This window comes from Rhinolophus sinicus, chromosome 18 (assembly GCF_057876585.1).
Source record: "Rhinolophus sinicus isolate RSI-liver-muscle chromosome 18, RSI-T2T, whole genome shotgun sequence".
Taxonomy (NCBI): Eukaryota; Metazoa; Chordata; class Mammalia; order Chiroptera; family Rhinolophidae; genus Rhinolophus; species Rhinolophus sinicus.
The window spans coordinates 20,999,591-21,021,515 of NC_142518.1; the positions used below are offsets into that span (position 1 = coordinate 20,999,591).

The window sequence follows — 21,925 nt, forward strand, 5'->3', positions numbered from 1 at the left end:
CCATCAGTAAAGAACGTCCATTCTGGATTGTCTACAGGTATATCCTGCAAGTCCCACCTGGCCGCATAGGTCTGTGCTAACACCTGTTGATAGTCGGGTGTGAATCCTGTGTCATCCTCAGGGAGGAAGGTGGCAGAGTTTAATGTAGAACATGTCCTGATCTGTGTTATCAGACCTTTTAGCAACAGGGCCTGGTATTTTAAGAGATGAGCATCTGTAAACCAGTGGCTATTTTCAGTGTTTAGTGATCCCTGAATGTGGTGTAGGGTGCTGTGGGGACAGAGTCCCAAAGAGCAGTTTCTAGGCTCTTAGCCTCATGTGGAAAGGTGTTGGCTCAGATAGTAAATGGCCATCATCTGTGACTGGTTGGCCATCAGCTGTAACCAGTTAGCCATTAGCCACTGATAGAACTGCGGTGGCTAAGCTAGCAAGGGAAGATTGGAGTTGGCACAGCAGATTGCAATTAGCACGGTGGATTGCAGTTAGCAAGTGGGGTCCGTTGGCAGAGAAGCAGATGGCAGGTTGCAGATCGTGTGGCTCCTGCTTCCTGTGTCTCCAACCCAGCCGCCAGTGAGACTGTAGTGGTATGACTCCCCTATCGATGGCTCCATGGGTGTTTCTTTTTGGCCTCACCATATCCCGCATTCTTATGCGGGGAGTGGGACTAAAGATCCTGCATGACAGGTGTGTACTGTGAAGGCTTGCCCCAGGCTGAGTTTGAGGGCCTCGGGTACTAGGAGGGCAGTTACTGTAACCCTACGGAGGCAGGTGGGCCACCCGCGAGCTACTGAGTCCTGCTCCTTGTTTAAATACCCTATCGGCTGTTGGGCTGGCCCTTTTTGTTGGTCAAGACCCCCAGCGCCATTCCTTTTCTCTCTGTGATATATAAGTTGTAGGGCCCCCTGGTCGGGAGACTCAAAGCCAGGGCAGTTAGTGAAGCCTGTTTCAGGAGGTTAAAGACCTGCTTGCCCTCGCGGTTCCAGAGCACCAGGTGCATCTTGGTTTCTTGTGTGTCTTTGATGATTTGGTACAGAGGTCTGACTGTTTCCCCATAGGTACGAATCCATAGACAGCAATATCCTGTAATGCCAAGAAAACCCCTAAGTTGTCTAAGAGTCCTGGGGAGGGGGTACGTGGAAATGGGTTGGATTCTTTCTGGCCCCAGGGCTCTCTGTCCCTCTGAAAGCGTTAAACCCAAATATATGACTGTGGTCTGGCACATATGGGCTTTGGCTTTAGAAATTTTGTAGCAGGAAGTTTAGGAGGGCAGTTGTTCCATGCTTATAAGGCTTTCGGAGGGAGCGCATAATAAGAGATCATCTACATTTTGTAACAGGGTACACTGGTCAGAGAAGTCGGACAGGTCCTTTGAGAGGGCCTGTCCAAATAAATGGGTGCTGTCCCTAAACCCTGGGGAAGGACTGTTTAAGTGAGCTGAGAGGTCTGACTTTTGGAGACCTCAAAGGCAGAAAGGTATTGTGACTCAGGGTGTAAGAGTATGCAGAAGACGGCATCTTTTAAGTTTAAGACAGTGAACCACTTAGTTTCTTTAGGTATTTGGGCTAAATGTATGTAAGGATTTGGGACAATAAGGTGTATGGGGATGATCGCCTTATTGATGGCCTGAAGGTCCTGTACCAACTGCCAGTCTCTGCTGGGTTTTCAGACTCCCAGGATGGAGGTGTTACATGGACTGTTACATGTCCTGAGGAGCCCTGTCTTTTTAAGGTTATTAATAACGGAGATTAGTCCTTGTCAAATCTCAGGTTTTAAGGGATACTTCCTTCTGCTTTCCTGTGGAGAAAGGTTTCCTGACTGTCTGTTCATCACGATATACTGAAAATTGATCATCCCCGAATTGCTCAGCAGCTTGTAGAGCCGCTTGTTTTTCAGAGCTGGCAAGTGTCCAATTGAGGATTAACATGGTGTCTTTCCATGAGAGTTCCAAAACTTGAATTAAGTTTTGAAAAACCTCTATGTATTTGTCTGGATCATCTGAAAACTTTCCTAAGTCTCCCTTTATCTGTTTGAGGTCTTGTAGGGAGAAAGGGACCTGGACCTGGACCGGGCTGAATTCTCCTGACATCTCTTGTAACAGCAAGACATTTGTCCCTTGGGCGTAGTGGCTGCGGGCAGGCGGTCCAGGGTAAGGAGAACAGATAGAGGGTGCTGAGGGACAAGTTGGCCCTGCAGAGGGAGGGAAAGAGTCAGAGGACTGAGGAGAGATCTCTGGGTGGCTGTGTTGTTTCTATAGCCCATCCACAAGAAAGGCGGAAAGTGTTCTATCTGGAGGAGAAACCTTCGGTGGAGGGGGACATGAGACTAGGGCCAGAAGGGCTGGGTCAATTTTACATTTTTTGCATCAGTTTGAATTGTCCCTCAGGGCAAAAAAAGCCTGAACATATGGAATTTCAGACCATTTACCTTCCCATCTACAGAATAGTTCAATTGTATTATGGTGTTGTAATTGATATTTCCCTCAGGAGGCCAGGTCTCCCCATCTTCTAATTTGTATTGAGGCCACACTTCAGAGAAAAAGAATGTCATATGCTGTTTCTTCTGGGTCTGGGGATCAAATTTATCCCAATGTTTCAGGATGCATTTCAGGGGGGTGTAGGTGGTTGGGGGCTGATTGCCCATTCTGAAAGGGAGGAGAAGAGGAAAGTGCGTCCCTTTATTGTTCTTTTCTCCCACTAATCTGCCTAGAGCATTCTCTAGTGCCATGAGTCTAACCTGCTGCATGACTAGGAGGTGGGTGGATGGTGGTGGGGCCGTGGGTTGCCAGGATTAGTCATGCTTACCTGTGTTGCCTGACCCGGAGCCCGAGTGAGTGCTTACCTCCCCCCGCGATCAGAGATCTGTATAATGTATGGCTGACAATGGGCTGTCTCAGGGTTGATGGATGGAGGCCCCAACTTTGGGCATCCCTGTAATTGACAGCACGATCTATGTAGAAGCGACTCCGTTTGAAGAGAACGGTGATGAGGGTGTAAATGGCCCAGACTTGGAAGGAGGGAACCTGCCTGAGGGAGAGTCTGATGGAGGGGAACTCTAGGGAGTCCCAGTCCTGATAAGGGCTGAGGTAAAGGTGGCGAAAGCCTCAAAAGACCTCAAAGAAAGAGGATTCCTTAACGTAAAGGGAACCAGGGATATGGGGGGATGACCTTGATGACTCTGCCAGAGGGATGACAAAAACAGAGGTGTAGGAAAAAGGCAGTGAAATATTCAGACCCCCATGGGTGGAGGCTGCAGTGAACCTGGGCCATCAGGCAAGAGCTACCGAAATGGCAGGAGTGGGCCAGGGAACAGAAACAACAGAGGTGGTAGGTGGGAACCTTAGGGCAACGCCACCAATGATTGAGGGCCTGGAGGAGTTCCCAGTGGGGCGTGAGGAGAAATTCTGCCAGATGTTTGAAGAGAAGGTCCCTGGCGACTAAGGAAGTGTGGTAAAGGCAAAGGTCCATTTTCTTACCTCAGATGTCATTGAGAATAATGTGTCAGGCAGGTGAGGAGACCTAATTGGGAAAGAGCCTGGACCAACGTCTCACAAAATGGCAAAAACAGGAAAGGCTGAAAAGAAAGCCACAGTATGGGAGGGAGCAGTACAAGTTGCACATGGAGGACGTTCCCCTTCCCAAGGAGAAAGAGAAGCCGAGCCACAGGCAGCCAACGTTCCCAATGCAAATCAAGGGATCAGCCGTCTCTAGTCCCTGGAGGCCTGTCCTCTGAGGCTTAGAGATTGGCAGCCATGCTAGTCACCTTTACGTGGCTGTTGGAGACCCAATATTTGTGTAACAGGAGAAAGGAACGAAAATGATGAAGGCCTATAAGTGGGCAAGTAGAAAAGCAAGGATAATATTTACCTCTCCTTCAATCCCAGACAAGCCTCCTAATGATATAGGATTCTTGTGTCTGGTGCCCAGAGTCCGTGGCCTCAGGCACTCAAAGAATGAGAATGCAGACCCGTAGAGGTAAATTGAAGCAGTATACAGTTTTATCACCAAACCGAAAAGCACAAGAGTACAGCTCTCTGAAGAGAGGTGGGGATCAAAACGGAATACCCCGCATGCTAAGCTGAGCCGGAGACTATATATCCTTGGATCCATAATCTTTAAGTTGTTCACCAGGAGCCCGTTGGGCTCCCCCCTACACCCCGTTCCTGCACCAGGGCTGGTATCTTGGCTGACTAGGCAGGCTGATGCTGTAGGCCCTCCCACCTAGTTCCCTTTTCTACATTTTTTTCTGTTAGTTACTGTTCTTTTTGACCTTGAGGTGATGTTCTCCGCAGTATTTCCCTGACTGCCTAGGATTTTCTCATCTCACTTTGAGACTGTTGGTCTGGGCCTTGATGCACTCCACCGTGGTCCTGTCCCTAACTGCCTATGACTTTCCTATCTCAGTTATGCTCCTATATTCTTTTATAAGCTAAATCTCTCTAGTTCTCACAGTGGTTCATATGACATAGTTTCTAGTTACATCATCATCTTTTTGTCTAACTAGTGTGGAGAAAAACAAGCTTAGTCCCTCCATTGATCTAAATATTGTGATTTAATTTATTTTTTAATTAAATGTATTGGGGGTGACAATGGTTAGTAAAATTATATAGGTTTCAAGTGTACATTTCTATACTACATCGTCTATATATCACATTGTATGTTCGCCACCCAGAGTCAGTTCTCCTTCCATCACCATATATTTGACACCCCCTTTACTCTCTTCTACCATCCTCCTTCCCCCCTTACCCTCTGATAACCATTAAACTGTTGCATGTCTGTATGATTTTTTGTTTATCTGTTTGTTTGTCTCGCTCATTTGTTATTTTCGGTTTTATACTCCAAATATGAGTGAAGTCATATGGTTCTTGACTTTTTCTGTCTGACTTATTTCGCTTAGCATTATAATCTCAAGATCCATCCATGTTGTCACAAATGGCAACATGGATGGATCTTGAGATTATTATGCTAAGTAAAATACTGCTAAATATTGTTTGTTTTTTTAAATTTTAGCTAAAATCAGTTTGTTTACATCCTCCAGCTGGTTCATAGTCAGCATGTTACCATTGATGTCTCAATCTTCAGTAGCTAGCTTTGTAACCACGTGGAAGCTCTTTCCTTCATTGATGTCACGGTTTGCCTTGTTATGTAGTTGACCATTACTCTAACCTGCACAATTTTTTAGACCCAAATTGAGCATATTTATCAGGTTGCCTTCTATGTACCCAGTGAAGACATTGTTCATGATGTAGAATGGTAAACAACTTCTATTTAGGGTAGAGTCCTTTTACCTAGCAGTATTTTTCCAATTTGATAGTAAGTTGCCATAATTCTGGGAAGAAATTTGGGGGTGAACTTCATTGAAGTAGTAGAGATGTAAACTGTGCTTTTAAAAATAAGATGACATTGCTGTTTTAACCTGAATTTATTTATATAAAATAACGCTATTTTCCGTGTTAGGAGCTTGGGCTCTTGAGTCAGCAGACCTGAGTTCAAATCCTGTCATATCATTTATCATTTATTTCTCCTCTCTGAATCTAGTTCAAGTGTCAAAGGAGGATATTAATGACTTCTTTTTAGAATATTTTTGAGGGTTGAGGAGATGATTTGCACAAAACACTTAATACCTTGGTTGGTACATAATTAGTGCTTGGTTGTTATTTTTTTCTGAAAGTCTAATTATCATATAAAATATCACTTTTTTTGCTCTTTGCATTCAATTTCATATTAAAAATATATAATTAATTTTGGGGAAGAATCTCCTAATATATATGGTGTACATTCTGGATTTTTTTTTCTAAAAGTGGATTTTGATTTGCTCTATTATCTTTATATAGATAGCAAAACTTTCATTTTTTAAGGGTGAATCAAGGCCAAGGATTCAGTCTAGAAATCTGTGGACTTGGTGTCTTTACATCTGTGCTCTTCCCAAAGCTGACCTGCCATCATCTGTGACCCTCAAGATCCATCTCTGTTTATAAAGAGAATTCCAATACCATTTGTCAAGGCTCTCAGCCTGAATAAAGAAGGATGTTAGAGAGGGAGATAGTTGGTACTCCTCTTTCATTGACTGCCTCCCTCTCCGCCACTGTATGCTCTATTTCTATTTCTCATCAGCTGTATGTTAAACCTATTCTTTGCTGTTTTAAAATTATTATATATTTTTTCTTTTCTGGAAGTTCTAAGAATTATTTATTTCAAATTAGGCAACTTTTGTAGACAGATACAGAAATATCTATATGCTTGTCTTTCTTTGTTTTAAAATTGCTGATTGATAATTCTAGTATCTATAGTTTCACTAGCAAGAGTGGAGAGAGAGCTCTGTGATTGCTCATGATTCTTGCTCAAGGCATGTTGTTCCTTTTGTGCTGAGTTGTTTGTTATTTTTTTTTTTAACAACCTGAATGTTTTTCTTGGAATATGATTTTGGGGGATTCTTTGAGGCCTAGAGTGAAGGGCAACTCTTCTATTAATAGAAAGGATTTCCATTTGCCTTGGTAGGTGCCTAAGGTGTGATCACTCTGGGATCACTGTCAATTAAATGAAATTCATAGCTTGAGGTTTTTTTGGGACTACCTAAGTAATATGAATTTGTGCTATAAATCTGCTTTAAGGATGTCTAAGGGTTGGGGAGGGTCAAGTTTAATTGTTTCATCCTTTTCTTGTGGATGTAGCCCTTAGCTTTGCTGGATGAGGAGTCTCTTCAATGTGAGATTTGACTGAGCCCCCTATCTCTACCCTTCCAGATCTATGCCACCATTAAACCTATGCTATGGTGATTGGGATTACTAGGTCTAGTAAATGCCATCAGGAAAATATCTTTAGTTGGCCACTTTACTCTTTGACTCTGGTTTTACTTAGATTTGGGCCTAGGGATCTTGGGAATTATTTGATTTTGAGGGGAAAAAACCCAGTAGTTTTACTATTTTCAGTGGGAGATTGATTCAAATAACTTAGCTTGCTGTATTACTAGAATTAGAACTCCCCCACTGTTTCTCATATAGGAATTTTCTCAACCAGATTTTCTATTTAACACTTCAGACTGCTTGGACATAATTCTCATTTTCTGACCTGACTTTCTTGCTACTGGCAGCTTTATTTCTAATCTCCATTTCAACTTACTTTTTTTTCCCCCTTTGGACAATTTCTATCAACCTCAAACACCTTGAAATAGTTACTTTCATTAATGTGGTAGAAGATTTTACAAAAAATAATCTTTAAAAAACCTCCGGATGATTTGACTGTGTGATTTAAGAATGAATGCATGACTTTGGAGAAAGAGTCAGGACTTTGCAAATTGGGTGAAATAAAAAGACATAGTGAGAAATGCATGGGTGGAAAGAGAGCATTATTGAAATGATTGACCAGACCATTTAAACTGTCATGGAATTAAATGAAGCCAGGAAGGGGTTATGGAATATAAGCTGATTAAAGGAGGTAAAAAAGGAAGGAATGATGGAGGAACTGGAAGCACAACAGCCTGTGTTAATCTTGGGGAATTCTATCCTGTATTCAAATTTAAGAAAAAAAATCAGTTAATGAACATTTGACTATGGAACACATAAATCAAGGCTGGTTCATAGCTTAGAACTAATTATCAGATATGAACTGTAACAAAGGATCTTTTGACCTCAAAAGAATATTCTTGGTACATTTGCTCATCAAACCAATACCCAGAAACAATAGCGATATAGAAAGTTAATAATATAAGTCATCTGATACTTTATGAAATTTTTCATCTAGAGATAATAGGGAGAGTCAGAGAAAGCATGAATCTCACTGTTATTTCACGTCAGATTTTTTCCTGCTATTCTTTCTCACTTGGAACAGTTTAATGTACTACAAATGAAAGAGGATATATTTGATTATATTATAGATTACAATTTATGAAAATGTATATATAATGCCAACACCTATAAATAATTCTTTATTTCTACATTTCTAAGTTGTTTTAAATGTTTAAAATTATTCAGCCACCATTAATCAATTATTGAACTACTCTGTCTTTGGCATTATGGTGTTTTGCATATATTTTCCCGTTCAGTCCTCAGAAAATCCTATGATGTACAAATTATTTTTGCTATTCTATAGGTGAAACTGAGATGCATAGAAAATTAGTAACACATAACTTTATTGTTTATGAAGGTCTTCTACTTATATTTACTTTCATGTGCATTTTAACTGTGATCCTCATACCAAACCAATGAATTAGGGGAGATATTTCTACTCATTTTTCATATACAAGGACAAAGAGGCTCAGAGCAGTGAGGAGACTTGCCAAAGCAACCGACACACTGATACAGATGGTGGTCAATCTCAGTGTTTCTAAGTCACAATCTATTAATTTTTATACAGTGCCACACTCTGTGGAAGATAAATGATGATGATGATGATGATGATAATTTTAATGGTTGTGCAGAGCTTGGGATTAGAAAACCATTACTAACCAATAGTAATTGTATTTAATAATATGTATATCTTATATCTAATGCCGTGAGAAGAACCCAAGGAATGAGTACAATGTGTGAGGAGTTCTAGGAAAAATGGAAAAGTAGACTTTATAATTCTAAATGGCAGTCTGTATCCCAACAATGTATTTAGCCTTGTCAGATACATTTTTTAAAGATACTTTTTGATGTGCTCCAATGATTACAGTCAGGAAATATTTGTGACATAAAGCTATAACCCCTAAATAGTAATTCTTTCTTTCTTCTGGGATATCAGAACAATGTAGTTTGTAAATTCAGGTATGATGTTCAAAGTAAAAAGGAATATGTGACATAAACCGTTATGCTAATTGGCTGAAACTTTTTTGTTTTCATTTTTGATTCTTAATGTAGACAACAAAGTATGGCATGGAGCCATAGTATCAGAGGAAAACATATCTATGAGCCATTAATAATTCCAATATTCAGTGTAGTACAACTCTGGAGTTTAAAACATGTATATAGTAATGAGTTAAAGAGTTTAGATAACTGACCTAGCTCAGGCAACTAATAAATGGTGGGGCTTGGATTTAAACCCATCTGTCTCACCTTTGCTTCATACTCTAAACCCTTGAACACTCCACTCCAGACAGGAGATATGGGTTTCCACGATTTAGAGTTTGGTAAATTGGCAAACTGAGTGTCCTAGGATCATACTAAAAGTGCAAGTTTTTAAATTCACTGAAATGGTTCTTAGCCATGTAAGTCTTAAGGCACAGATGAAATAGATTAGTCAGGAAATAATTATAGGGCTTGAAATTTAAATAAAGTCCAGATTAATTCTTGCTCACAGACTTTACTATGTCATACTTTTGTTTCCTCTTTGGGTGTGAACACAAATGTAGTATTTTTAACTTATTATTTCTGTCAAAACAAATTTTGTAATGCCGATTTTTATGTTGTTTATAGTATTTGGCTGAATTAATGAGTTTTTATTTGAGTTTTCCGAGTAATGCACTTAAATAGATTTTCAAAAGCTTATCTGTTTTGTATCCCAGAACTTCAGACAATAACTAGCACGTAGTAGTTTCTCAATAAATATTTATTGAGTGAATGTATTAATATACATTTACATTTAATATACATTAATATACATTTATTATTATACATTAATGTACATTTATTATTAATATTAATTTGCCTATCAAATGGTTTTTCAGCTACTATACAAGGCTTTTAATCAAAAATTATTTCCATTTTGAAGAAATGCTCAAATTCTGATACATTTTTCTCCTTAATAGAGTATCTTTCTAAAGCCTCTGTTTAAGGGTGTTATTGAATATATGTCTATAATGCTTAATGGAAAATCTATTAAACCTTAAGACAGTGATATGTACCATCCTACATAATGTGTTTTCCCAACTGATTATGATACAAAATAAATGACTATCAGAGGTGAGAAATTACACAATCACCTAAATCTAGACAACTACAGCTGACCTCCTCTCTAGAAGCCAACTACTTGTTGACTGATTTAGGATGACCTCAGTTGGAATAACTGGGTTGGGGAGGCTAGAATGTAGCCCTTTGAGACTTTCATCCTCCAGAGGCTAAATCAGGCATGTTCTTGTGTCAATGGCAGTGGAACAACAAAGAGAAAAGTAATGTACTGATTTAAGCCCCTGCTTTATGACTTCTAACATTCCATTGGCCCAAGCAAGTCACATGGTAGACTCAGTGTGGAGGTTACATTTCAAAGGGTATAGATACAGGCAGGAGTGAAGAACTGGGACCATTTACACAACCAACCTACCATACAAGCTTAACCAATTGAATCTATTTTCATAAAGTATATCTGGCATTTGCACTATAACCTTCTGATTCCCTACTAGAACTAATTTCTAAAAGACAAACTATCTTACACACACACACACACACACACACACACACACACACACTTTATTTTCTGCTTATCTTGTATTTTTTGCTAATACAATTCATTAGCTAAAATATTTCTGTAGAGACTGAACAAAAGAATAGCAGGCTTTTAAATAGACCTGTCACATTGTATTGACTTCGTGTTTGGTATACAACGTAAATATTATCCACATGGCATTTATCAAATAAAATTTGTGTGTGTGTATATTTTATTTATAAGCATACATTGCAAGAAAAGCACATATTTTAAAAATAAAAATGAGCTGATCATTTTACAAACATTCTAGTTGCCTATTATAACGAAATTGTGTGTTAAGTGTCACTCTTAAAGCAATGGAAATGGCATTTGCATATCAATTTAATTGCTTTGGATTAAACATTGAAAGATGAGAGCCAAGAGAGCTTATTAAGCTGAAATGAGAAAAAGTGATAAAAAAGTAATATTGTGTCAACACTACATCTGGAGGTCGGTTGCTAATTCCATTTTAAATCCTAAATTGCAGTGTTTCTTCAAATTATCATTGAATGCTATAGTCTTGAAATATCATAAAAAATAAAAAGGTTAATGCATGAATTGTGCTTCATAAGTACAATTTAATTTGAAAGCCAAGCTAGAGTTTTCACTACTTTGATAATAATTGTTCTTAATGTACTAGACTGGAAGCTTTTGAAGATATTATGTCTCATTTACTGCCATGTCTTTAGGGCTTTGACACAGTCTGTCCTGTATTAGATGCTCAATAAATATTTGTGAATGAATAAATGAATGAATGAATGAACGAATGCAAGGTATGGCAACCCCTTATATGTAGTTACTGTTAAGCATTTTAGGTGAGTGGTTGAGCACTGCTGGTTCTGACTGGTGCCTACCACTGTATCCACAGGCATCCTTCCACTTTGAAACACCTTGCTCACTGACTTCCTCCTTTGCCTGGGGGAATCATCAGTCATTAATTACTTTGAGTCCTACAGCCCCCTACATTGAAGTAGGCTATGTGGAGTGGGTCCTGTGTGAGGCAACTTAATTTGCAATTCAGGGGATCTCCTCTTGAGGTGTTTGATGTGGGGCTTATATTACAAACTATTTGCTTGCTGTATCCAAAGTATTAGAAAACTGATGCCACATCATTTTAAAAATCAATGATAATGCGGATCTCATGTCTTTGTATTGGAGAATTAGCACCACTTCCAGATGGTCCCTGTGGCTCACCAGAATGACTTCATGTTTGCATGTAACCTATTGTTAGAGCATCTAAAACATATCCTTTAAATTTGGTGAGAATACTCCTTCCGTTTCAGCTATTCTGGAGAATTTATTTTATGAAATGTTTAAACAGCTTACAAATGTTATCTTCTTTAATACTTGTAACAACTATGTGAAAGTGGTCCTATTGAATATCTCCATTTGGCAGCAGAGAAGTGAAGTGACTTACCGATGGTCCCTCAATTAGTAAGCCGCAGAGCCAGGTTTGGAAATTAGACAGTCTAGCTTCAAAGGGTTGTGCTCTGAACCATCCTGCTATGAGTACAAAAGTGACTAAGGCCCCTGAAAATCAAACATTTTGTACACCACATCTGTTTTATGGTTGTTGCTTTAAGTTTTTAATGGTGGTAAAAAACACATAATATAAAATTTGCCACCTTAACCGTTTTTAAGTATACAGTTCAGTAATGTTAGGCATATTCACATGGTTGCGCAACAAATCCCTAGAACTTTTTCATCTTGCAAAACTGAAATTATACTCAGTGAACACTAATTCCCCATTTTCCCACTACATCTGTTTTTACACCCTGTCATCCCAAGCATCGCACCGCAATCTAATAAGACTCCATTAGATTATTATCACATGATGTAATAACAGGTAAACAGAGACAAGAGAACATTGTTTTATTTGCATGGATTAAGTATATACCCAGAATTTAAAACTTCTGTAAAATACAAATGCACAACAAATGGGATGTTTTGAAATAAAAAGGAGTATATCTTAGTGATTTGTATTGTTCTTGTTCTTCAGTGTCATCTTGGAATTTCACAAGAGAAAACTTTTCTGTTATAGCTCATCAGAATGACCTATGGCTGAATCATAACTTCAGGAATATTTTCTAGGTCCAAAGCGAAGAAGACAAAACTGTGTTTCATTTTCTTGTTTCTTACATATAAGTATTATAGTTTTAATTACTATTTAATTATTTGAATTAAAATAACTTACAATAAAATAATTAATTCTTTCCTATTTTTACAATAATAAATCCCGTTAGTACTCTTTTGATGTTTTAAAAAGACAATTGTCACATTCAACACAAATACTTAGAGAACATAAATATGCATTACATATAATTGTATATAGTAAATTTAAATAATTCCAGTAAAAGTACTAATACTCTATAAATGTATGCAAAGTTATACAATCTATGTTGGAACAATAAACACAAACTCTGAAAAGTGTACTTAGAATAATGAACATTTCAAATTCTTATTTTTCTTTATATTTACTATCATATTTCATCTGCAAATCACCCTGTGAAATAGTATGAAATACGTTGTACTAGACAATAATATAGAAATAGACTCAGTCTCCCAAGGGGCGGTACTTAGGTTGAGTATTAAATGAGAATGGAAAGGAGTTCCTCGTTGAGGGTCTTCACCAACACATGGAAGTGAGGGAGAACGTGGCTCACCAGGGGCACCAGTAGTTAAGCATGGCCAACGCATAGATGTGAAAGGGGAAGTGCTAGGAGATGGGGAGTAGTGACAGGCTAAATTCAGATCAAAAGGGACCTTTTTGCCAAATAATGTAGTTTGAATTTGATTCCACAGAGTATGCAGAGGCAGAAAAGGATATTAAGCAAAGTAGTATGACATGATTAGAAATGTCACTGATGAAAATACTGTATCACAAATTCATTTGCTAGAGTCAGGACTCATTCTACCTCCAACTTTTATATACTGTTACCTTGGATGAACCAATAGGTCATTCTTTTCAAGCAACCTTCAATTCCAGAAAATCAGGAAGATGACATTTTTGGGTGATATAAATCTTTATACTTAGGTATAAAATATTTTTCAAGTATCACCTGAATGTATGAGTTTACTCAAGTTTTGGGGGAGAGGGAGGTTTGATCAAGTCATTTGGTTTCTTACCTTACAGTATTATCCTAAAATATATTCTTAGAAGCTGCAGAAATCATTTGTAATTAGCAGATATATTTCAAGATATTTTCATATAACAATTATTCACTCTTTTCCCTATAATTCCCTATTGTAATTTGTTTCATTTGTTCATCTACACTTATCATTTTTCATTCACTTGTCTATTATAAGTCAAGAAACTTTTACCTTTTCTCTCTTGTGATTATTATCCTATCAGATGGGGACAAAATAATTGAGACAGAATAGAGGAGCAAGATGAATGGCAGACAGCAGGTGCATTTGTATATTATAAAGCGTTTGCAAAATAATAAGCACCACATGAATAATGCATTTGTAGAATATTGTCTGGCAAATGATATTGAGTTGTATATCCAAATCATTCCTCAATTACTGAAGAATGAATTACAAGTGTGTAATGCATCATTTTATCAGACAGACAGAATTCAACATATGGGGCATCTCGATAGAGTAAAAGGGCTACTATTTATTAATAGAGGATTAAAATCTCTCTATTTATATCTATCTATATGTGTACGTCTATGTCTACGTCTATATCTCTATCTCTTTATGTTTATATTTATATCCATAACTTTATCTATATATAAATAATTTTCTTTCTTATTTTTAAAAGTCTAGAGGTTTGTTGCTGTTTTCTTTAAGAATTAAATCTCCATGGCATATTTGCCATTGATTCTAAGGTTGACTTTTATGTAATGTAACAAAACTATTATTTTCACTAATATTATTACTATAGCTTATTTTCAGCTTAAGTACTTATGTTTCTTTCTTTCAAATATTTAATATTTTGTTAATTAAAACTAATTTAAATATAATTTAAATTTCAATATTTAATATATCTTATTTATATTAACCTTGACAGTAAACTTAAAAAATACATACTACTATTTACGTTTTCCAGACAAGGAAGGTGAGATTCACAGAAGTTAGGAAATAGACATAAGGTTAGTAAATTGCAGAGCTGGGATTTTCACCTCATGGTGGCTAGCATCTAGTCTATTCATGTTTTTTTTCCATTAAATTATTACCCTGTTTTGATTTAAAAAGCATAGTGTTGTGCTTCCGTGTCATTTGTACAGTTAGCAGTGTAAAATACTGACACATTAAAGACAAAAATGAAGTAAAAACTAAAAACCCTTTGAATCAGTGCTCCTATATTTTGTTTAGTTTTGTTTTAAACAGAAAAAAAGTAATGCAAGACTCAGGATTTGGGAGTGGTGGACAGGTGTCTATTCATTTTACCTCTTCACTGGCTTGTTCTCCACTGGCCCTGGCCCCGCTGTGGCTGAGCTGTTTGGGCTGCTGCCGTTGCCACAGGCCCTGGGTGCTGCACAATTCTCAACTGCACCTGCTGGGGCTGTGGCTGCTGCTGGAAGGCAGAGGAGAGCAGGACCACCTGCTGGGGAAGGTTTTTCCTCTGTTCTGTCTGAGCAGAACCATGCTGAGACAACACAGTGGCCTGGGGTTGCAGAAAACTTCCCATTCCACTGAGGTTAATGAAAACAGCTTGCTGACCAGGTAAGGCCGTTACTTGACTGGTTGAAACTTGGGCACTTGAATCCTGTAACACCACTGGCTGTTGAAGATGCAGAGTTGTAGGTTGTTGAGGTTGTTGTTGTGGAATCAACTTACAGACCCATTGCTGCTGAAGCTGCTGTGGCTGCCGGGCCTGCTGCTGGGTGTTCAAAATGATTGAACCTTGTGGGACCTGGAGTAGAGTTAAGGGCCTGAGATCTGAAGCGGGTTTTAAAATATACTGTGCACCTGTTGGAGAAGGAGCCTGCGGTGCAGGGGACTGTGCATTTGGTGGCTGGCCTCCTGAGGACAGCTTGCTGGCGTTCACTCCTGAAGGATCCCTGGCCCCAATGGTAGAGCTCTGCACTGGGTTGGAACAGGTTCCAACAACAGGACTCACCACTTTGATGACATTGACGCCAGCAGAGCTGGCGTTGACCTGGGTGACCAGGGCTCTTAGTGATGAACTGTCAGGGGACGGGGTGGCTGCAGGGAGTGTGCTGACTTGGTTCACTTCCACAGAGGATTTCTGGGCAAGACCTGGTGCCTCAGATGCAGGAGCAGGATATATAGGTTTAGGAAAGATTCTTGCCTGCCGTGGAGTGACTCTGTTACCTGAGGAACTCTTTCTTTTGCTTGAGGGAAGAGTGGTGGCTGGAGGTGTGTGCTTGACTCCCTTCCCCAGTACTGAAGACTGAACTGATGTGGCCTCAGGTTGTTCTACTTCTTTCTTTGGATAAAGTTTTCTGAGGCTGGCTGAGCCACTGTAGCTTCGTGACATCTTGACTGGACGTTTGGTCTTCTTCTGGACCAATTCCTTGGACCTACCGACTACCCTCCCAGCATCAGTTTTTGACCCAGGCATGGAACTATTTGAATGGTCATCTGGGGAAGACTGGCACGAAGGTGTCTGTCCCTCAGATCTGACTTTTTCATCACTTGACCTTTTCCCAGAGATAAGTGGGTCATTAAGCGGCTGCATGAAGGTCAGCTTTGTTGTCTGGGACTGATTGCCAGCATCACATCCAAACACAGAACCATCTTTGACCTCCTGGGCTGGCCAGACTGTTGGTTGTGAGTCATCATATTTGACAGAGCTCTCCCCTTTAGCACGTTTCTCCACGTCCGCTTCAGAAGGGACCTCCAAGTCACAGGGTTGCTGTTTCCACGTATCTGCACAATTTTCTTCTTTGGAAATCTTGAGGTCATATTGCTGACTTGCTTTACTTTCTTTGCTTTTTTTGCAAGAGGTCGATGCTCTTAGATCAGGAGGTGATGGGTGAGGAGGCCGCTCCTGCTGCCGACACAGGGAGGCTGCAGAATACCGCTTCAAGCTCCTTCTCATTTGGCAAGTGTTCATCTTTTGCTTGTTATACAGCAGCCTGTTTGCAATGCAGGCTACCGATACAGAAGGCTCAAGACACAGTGGTTCAGCTGTCGCCAAGATCAGCTGGCTCTCAAGCAAAAGTTTGTCTTCCTGGGTCCAATTCTGGTTATCGCCGGTAATGGACTGTACATCGCAGGCTAACGTCTGCATCGTGGGACGTAAGAGAATATGCCTGCTTCGGTAACCCGGGCCTTCCGTATGACTGGACTGCCGATAGTCCCGTATTTCTGCTATGACACACCCACTGTGAAACATGTTAACTGGACATTTGTCCAGGAGATCCAACAAAACGGGAGGTAATTCTTCTGCATCCAAGTATTCAAGCAGTTTCCCTTCTTCGTAAGGCAACCGAATGGTCTCTGAATAAGATCCATCTAATCCCTTGAGCATCAGCGAATAGCCCTCCTTTCCTGGGTATAGGTTGACCACTAAACACGACAATGACTCTCTCATCAGAAGCTTCTCTAACAAGTTCACATTGCTTATTAATTCCTCCGTGACCTCGGGCTCTTTTCCACATTCTTCAACATATATGTCATACAGTTTTTCATGGAGAGATCTTCCCCCACTAGAGGAGTCTTTCCGTGGAGGAGGTCTCTGCTGGGCACTTTCAATGACATACTCCGCACGATCCAAAGCTCGTTCTAAAGCTTTTTGCATCGTGGGATGAAATAGGGCCCCTAAAAGAAGAGCAAATGTAAGTGCGTTGATGCACGGCGTGAGCATCCCGTCTTGAATATCAATGTATACTTATGTAAAGTACCCCAACTCTACATTGGGCCACCATCCTAACTTTAATACTGACACCAAGGTACCCACCCCCAAGGTAGCGATACGCAAAATTCTTATGAGTTCCCCAAAATACCTGTGTCTGTACAGACTACGATCCCTGCGATAGGCCTCGCCTTGAGTCGTTACCCGTAACTAAGCCGGAAGTCCACGCGGCGGGGGGGCTTATGTCACACAGCGTTCTGTACGCCTGCGTGATGCTTTCAGGCTGTACCGGTCACCAGCTCTGTGATGTGCCGTCCAGTGATCAGCACTTCCTGTTCTTGTGCCTGCTCTTCCCGCTGGTGAGTTGAGCCAGACATCCATGTCCAGTTCTGTTCATTCAGTTTTACAATATAATGACCAAAACCATTTCTGGGGACTGATGCAGTATCACCCTCCCCCCACCTTTTAGTAAAACAAAGAACAAAGAATAGAAAAGTACAAATATCAATATGTTCCTATGTGCTCTCCTCCTTCCCATAAAAATAAATGTATGTATGTTCAGCCAACAGCTACTTTTGAGAATGAATTATGAGGGAGGTAATAGGATTGAGACAGTAAAACCAGTGACAAGTGGCTTACCATGGAGGAGTTCACATTTTCCTTGGAGAGGCAAACAAGTAATCAAATAATCTTTGACTTTTGGACAGAGTAGTAAAGGAGAGGAAGTGCTAAACAGGGGAAGTGAGAATGACTATTCCCAAAGGAGGTGGTAGATGAGCTCCTTAAAGGATGACTGTAAATGGAGATTATTGATAACCCTAGTAATGTTGTCTGAGAAAAACTGGTTAGAAAACTCAGACCATAGTAGAGAAAAGGATGAGCATGTGTTGAGAAAGGGAGTAGAGTAGTTTACAGTACAACTGAGAAATTTTTATTAGTGAAGGGATAGAGGTTAAGATACAGTAGGCATAGAGAACACACATGTGCACACAAAGAATACCTCTGTATAAATTCTCTCACTACACTAATGTGTGAGGTAAGCATAACATGTATAATGACTTTATCAATAATGTTATTTTGGAATTTTAGGAAAGGATGACATCTTTCATGTAGACTTTTATTTAACAAATGAGAAACTAACATACCCAAAGCCACACTTCAAATTAATGGCTTATTCATGTTATATGCTTTATACATTATAGACATAAGTGGTAAATAATGATATCAGTAACTACAAAGTCAAATTATGTAGCGATACTTTGTACAATTTGGATTCCAAATAAATCCATATTAGTAAAAGAAAACCAGAAGCCGGAAGCGACGTAGTAAATTACCACCAAGGTTGTCAATTACAATTGTGTTTTATAAACTTGTGAACAGAAGGATTTTGAGAGTGGGAATGATTGTAATGCTGCTACATGAATTGTAGCTTTAAGAAAGCAGTCAAGGGAAAGATGTACAGTTAATCTTTATGATATTTTTCATGTGTGTATGATGTATAATTTGAGTAAACCCTGCGTGCAGAGAAGACAATATAATGGGGTTGAACTCCCCATTCCCTAAGAGTTCTCTCTTTTTATCATGCTATCATCATAACAGACTATTAAGGAAAAAGCAGATACTGTAACTGGAAATCATACAGTAAAGTATTTTCAATTCCTAGTAACAGTTGTTTCATATGAAACGAACAGGAGAAATAATCTTCCAGTATTGATAGGAAAGTAGCTTTGACAGCTGACTGTTACAAAGTCTCTTGTGTAATTATTCCACCTCCCCTCTGACTAGGGATGTTTTTCATATATCCCGTACTTCTGCAACTACTAAATTTGAAAATGTCTGTTCACATGTACACACCTGTGGACATCTGCGAATGTATAACTGTCCAGCTCTAGAATCCCCTTCATGATTCACCCATATAAAACTAAGTAAAGAGAGCAGAGTTAACAGACAAGCCCTCCTTTGTGGTGTTTATTCATTTTTCTCCCCACTGCTGCATCAAGGGATGCCTTCTACTGTATGCCTCACATCAACTGCAACTCTTTTTGGCAATAATATGAGACAAGTTTAACCAAATTTCAAATATATGGGACCTCCAGAAGGGGTGTTCTAGTCATATTGAACCTTTCTATAAAACTGAAAAGTTGGATCTGCAGAACAGAAATGGAAGAGGGCTATATTCACAGGATAAGGAGATTAAATATAAAGAGCTATGTGATTTATCTCCTTTATGAGGTGCTGCTGGAAAGGAGATTAAGCTTTCAAAAAGTGGTGACCTTGATATAAATTCCATATTTAGCCAATGGTGAAATATTATGAATAATGAAGAGTATGTGAAACATCAGGCATTAAATGACAAGATTCAAGAGCTGTAGTGAGGTTAACAGTCTAAGGGGTTAAACCATCACTGAAAATAATCGTAACAGCAATAAAACATTGTGTAACAGTTTTTCCATTACAAAGTATGTTTATACCAGGATGTGATTTGGTTCTCACAACTCCATGAGGTTACATATCCTTATAATTTTATGATCAGATAACTGAAGTTCAGGGAAGAAGAGTTACTTGTCTACGATCACACACAGCTTGCTAGTGGATTCTTCTGCCCATGAAAACCTCCTCTTCTTCTTGTATTCTTTATCACATTTGAATAAAGAGTAGATCCACTTGTGTTTTGTTTTTAACACTTAAAATCATATTTCTAATATCATTCTATGGCCTTATATTCTGACAATCTAAGTGTAAAGTGTTTTATTACTAAATTTTTATTGACAAGAACCTTAATACAATTGTCATATTTTAAGCATGTTTATATTTATAAGGAAACACAAATCATTAGACCATTTTATTTTTTCTAATAATGGCCTATTTTGCCAAATAAAGTTATTAGATTGTTGATATTTAAACCATATGTTCTTTAGTGAATTTTAGGTTATTCAGTTTAATGGCTCTTCTTTCTAGTCAGAAAAATGTAAAAATTACTATTGTCTGGAGTTGATACTAAAATTGCATAAAAAGTATTGAGAAGAAACCAACTGTAAAATAGGCATAAATCGTATAGAATAAGAAAGTCTCTGCCCAAAAACGTTTAATTCTGCCTTTAAATTAAACCAACTCACAGTTTAACTCTCCTGTTTTTCCCCCCCTTTTTTTGTTTTAGATATATAAATAAAAGGCTTTCATCACACCCTGTTTCCCTGAAAATGAGACCTAGCCAGACAAGCAGTCCAAAAGATGCATTAGAGCTGCTTGTCTGGCTAGGTCTCATTTTCAGGGAAACATGGTAGATAGGAATATGCAGAAGTGCCTTAATTTATTAAATGTGCTGTGTTTAAGCAATGTCATTTGTAATATTTGCAAATATTTAACTATATCATTTGTTTGCCTCTTTCTTTAACCTCATGGAAGACTTTTAGAAATTTATGTATAATGTACGAGTAGAGGAAATGCTTAGATATTTGTTTCCTAAACTGTTGTATTGGCTAGGATCTAGTCAGTTAAAGCAAATTCATTCCAACTAGTTCAATAGGGGGAGTTTAATATGGGAAATGGGATACAAATATGTGAGAAGACCTGAAATGACAGGATATGAGGCGAGATAGGCTTAGTAACAGCAGGAAGCCACTACCACCCCAATGTCGAGAGGGAAAAAGGAAGATGTAGTGTCAGACCCAGACGCTGAAATGACAGACCCTCTCTTGGAAAAGTCCAACCTCGAAGACAGTTGGCAGGAAATGGAGGACATATTTATGGGATAAAGTGGTAAACAAGGCAGATAAGACTTCCACTCTCATGACACTTACACTGTATGGAAGAGAAAAAAACATACATATATAAATAAATAAAATCAAGACAATATCAATTAGTGATAATGATAAGATAAATACAAAACAAAGTGGTATGCTGAAAAAAGATAAGTCTTTATTGTTCTTGTCAATATTTTGATATTAATTTGATTTTTAAATATTGCATTGAAATATCATTTAACTTAATTATTGGGTTTTTAGTACCCCCTCACTTGCCTCATGCCTGTTCCTTTGGATAAGACTGATATCTCAAAAGACTTCTAGCCATTTCGCCTGAGCAAGTAGGTGAATGGTATGACTATCAGTGAGATAGAGCAGACTAGGATAAAAGTAGATTTGAAGGTAAAAGTTAAGGTTTATTTGGGGACACGTTAGGTCTACAATATTATTTTTAGAATTCAAAGAAGTATGATAAATAAGCAACTGGATGTATAAATCTAGAGTTCAGAGAGTATTTCTTTAGTGCTGGAGCTACAAATACAGGAGACAAAACACCAAGATGGTATTTAAAGGAATGAAAGCCTGTCACATGCTATAAGATAGATGAAGCTTAAATGAGATTACATAAAGGGAGTTTAAATGAGGTAATATATAAAGTCTTTTAAAATAATACCTTTATTGAGATATGATTCACATACCGTATAATTCACTCATATAAAGTATACAATTTAATGTTTTTTTAATTGTGGTAAAATATACCTAACATAAAATTTACTATTTTAACTATTTTTAATTGTACATTTTCATGGCATTAAGTACACTCACCATATTATGCAACCATCACCACTACTTATTTCCAGAAATTTTCATCTTCCAAACAGAAACATTGTATAAGTGGAATCATACAATATTTGTCCTTTCGTGTCTTAGCATAATGTTTTCAAGCTTCATGTTGTAGCAGCTATCAGAATTTCATTCCTTTTAAAGGCCAAATAATATTTTTTTGTATGTATGTACCATGTATTGCTTATCCATTCATT

At 38.5% G+C, this 21,925-nt stretch overlaps 1 protein-coding gene and 1 pseudogene across 1 annotated transcript in view; one reads left to right on the forward strand and one right to left on the reverse strand.

Annotated features, from left to right (window-relative positions):
• The window catches only part of IL1RAPL1 (interleukin 1 receptor accessory protein like 1), a 1,306,826-nt gene that overhangs the window by 737,195 nt on the left and 547,706 nt on the right, over window positions 1-21,925 (forward strand). The gene's annotated exons all lie outside the window — the stretch shown is intronic.
• LOC109457525 (transcription factor SPT20 homolog pseudogene) lies at window positions 14,773-17,097 on the reverse strand (annotated as a pseudogene).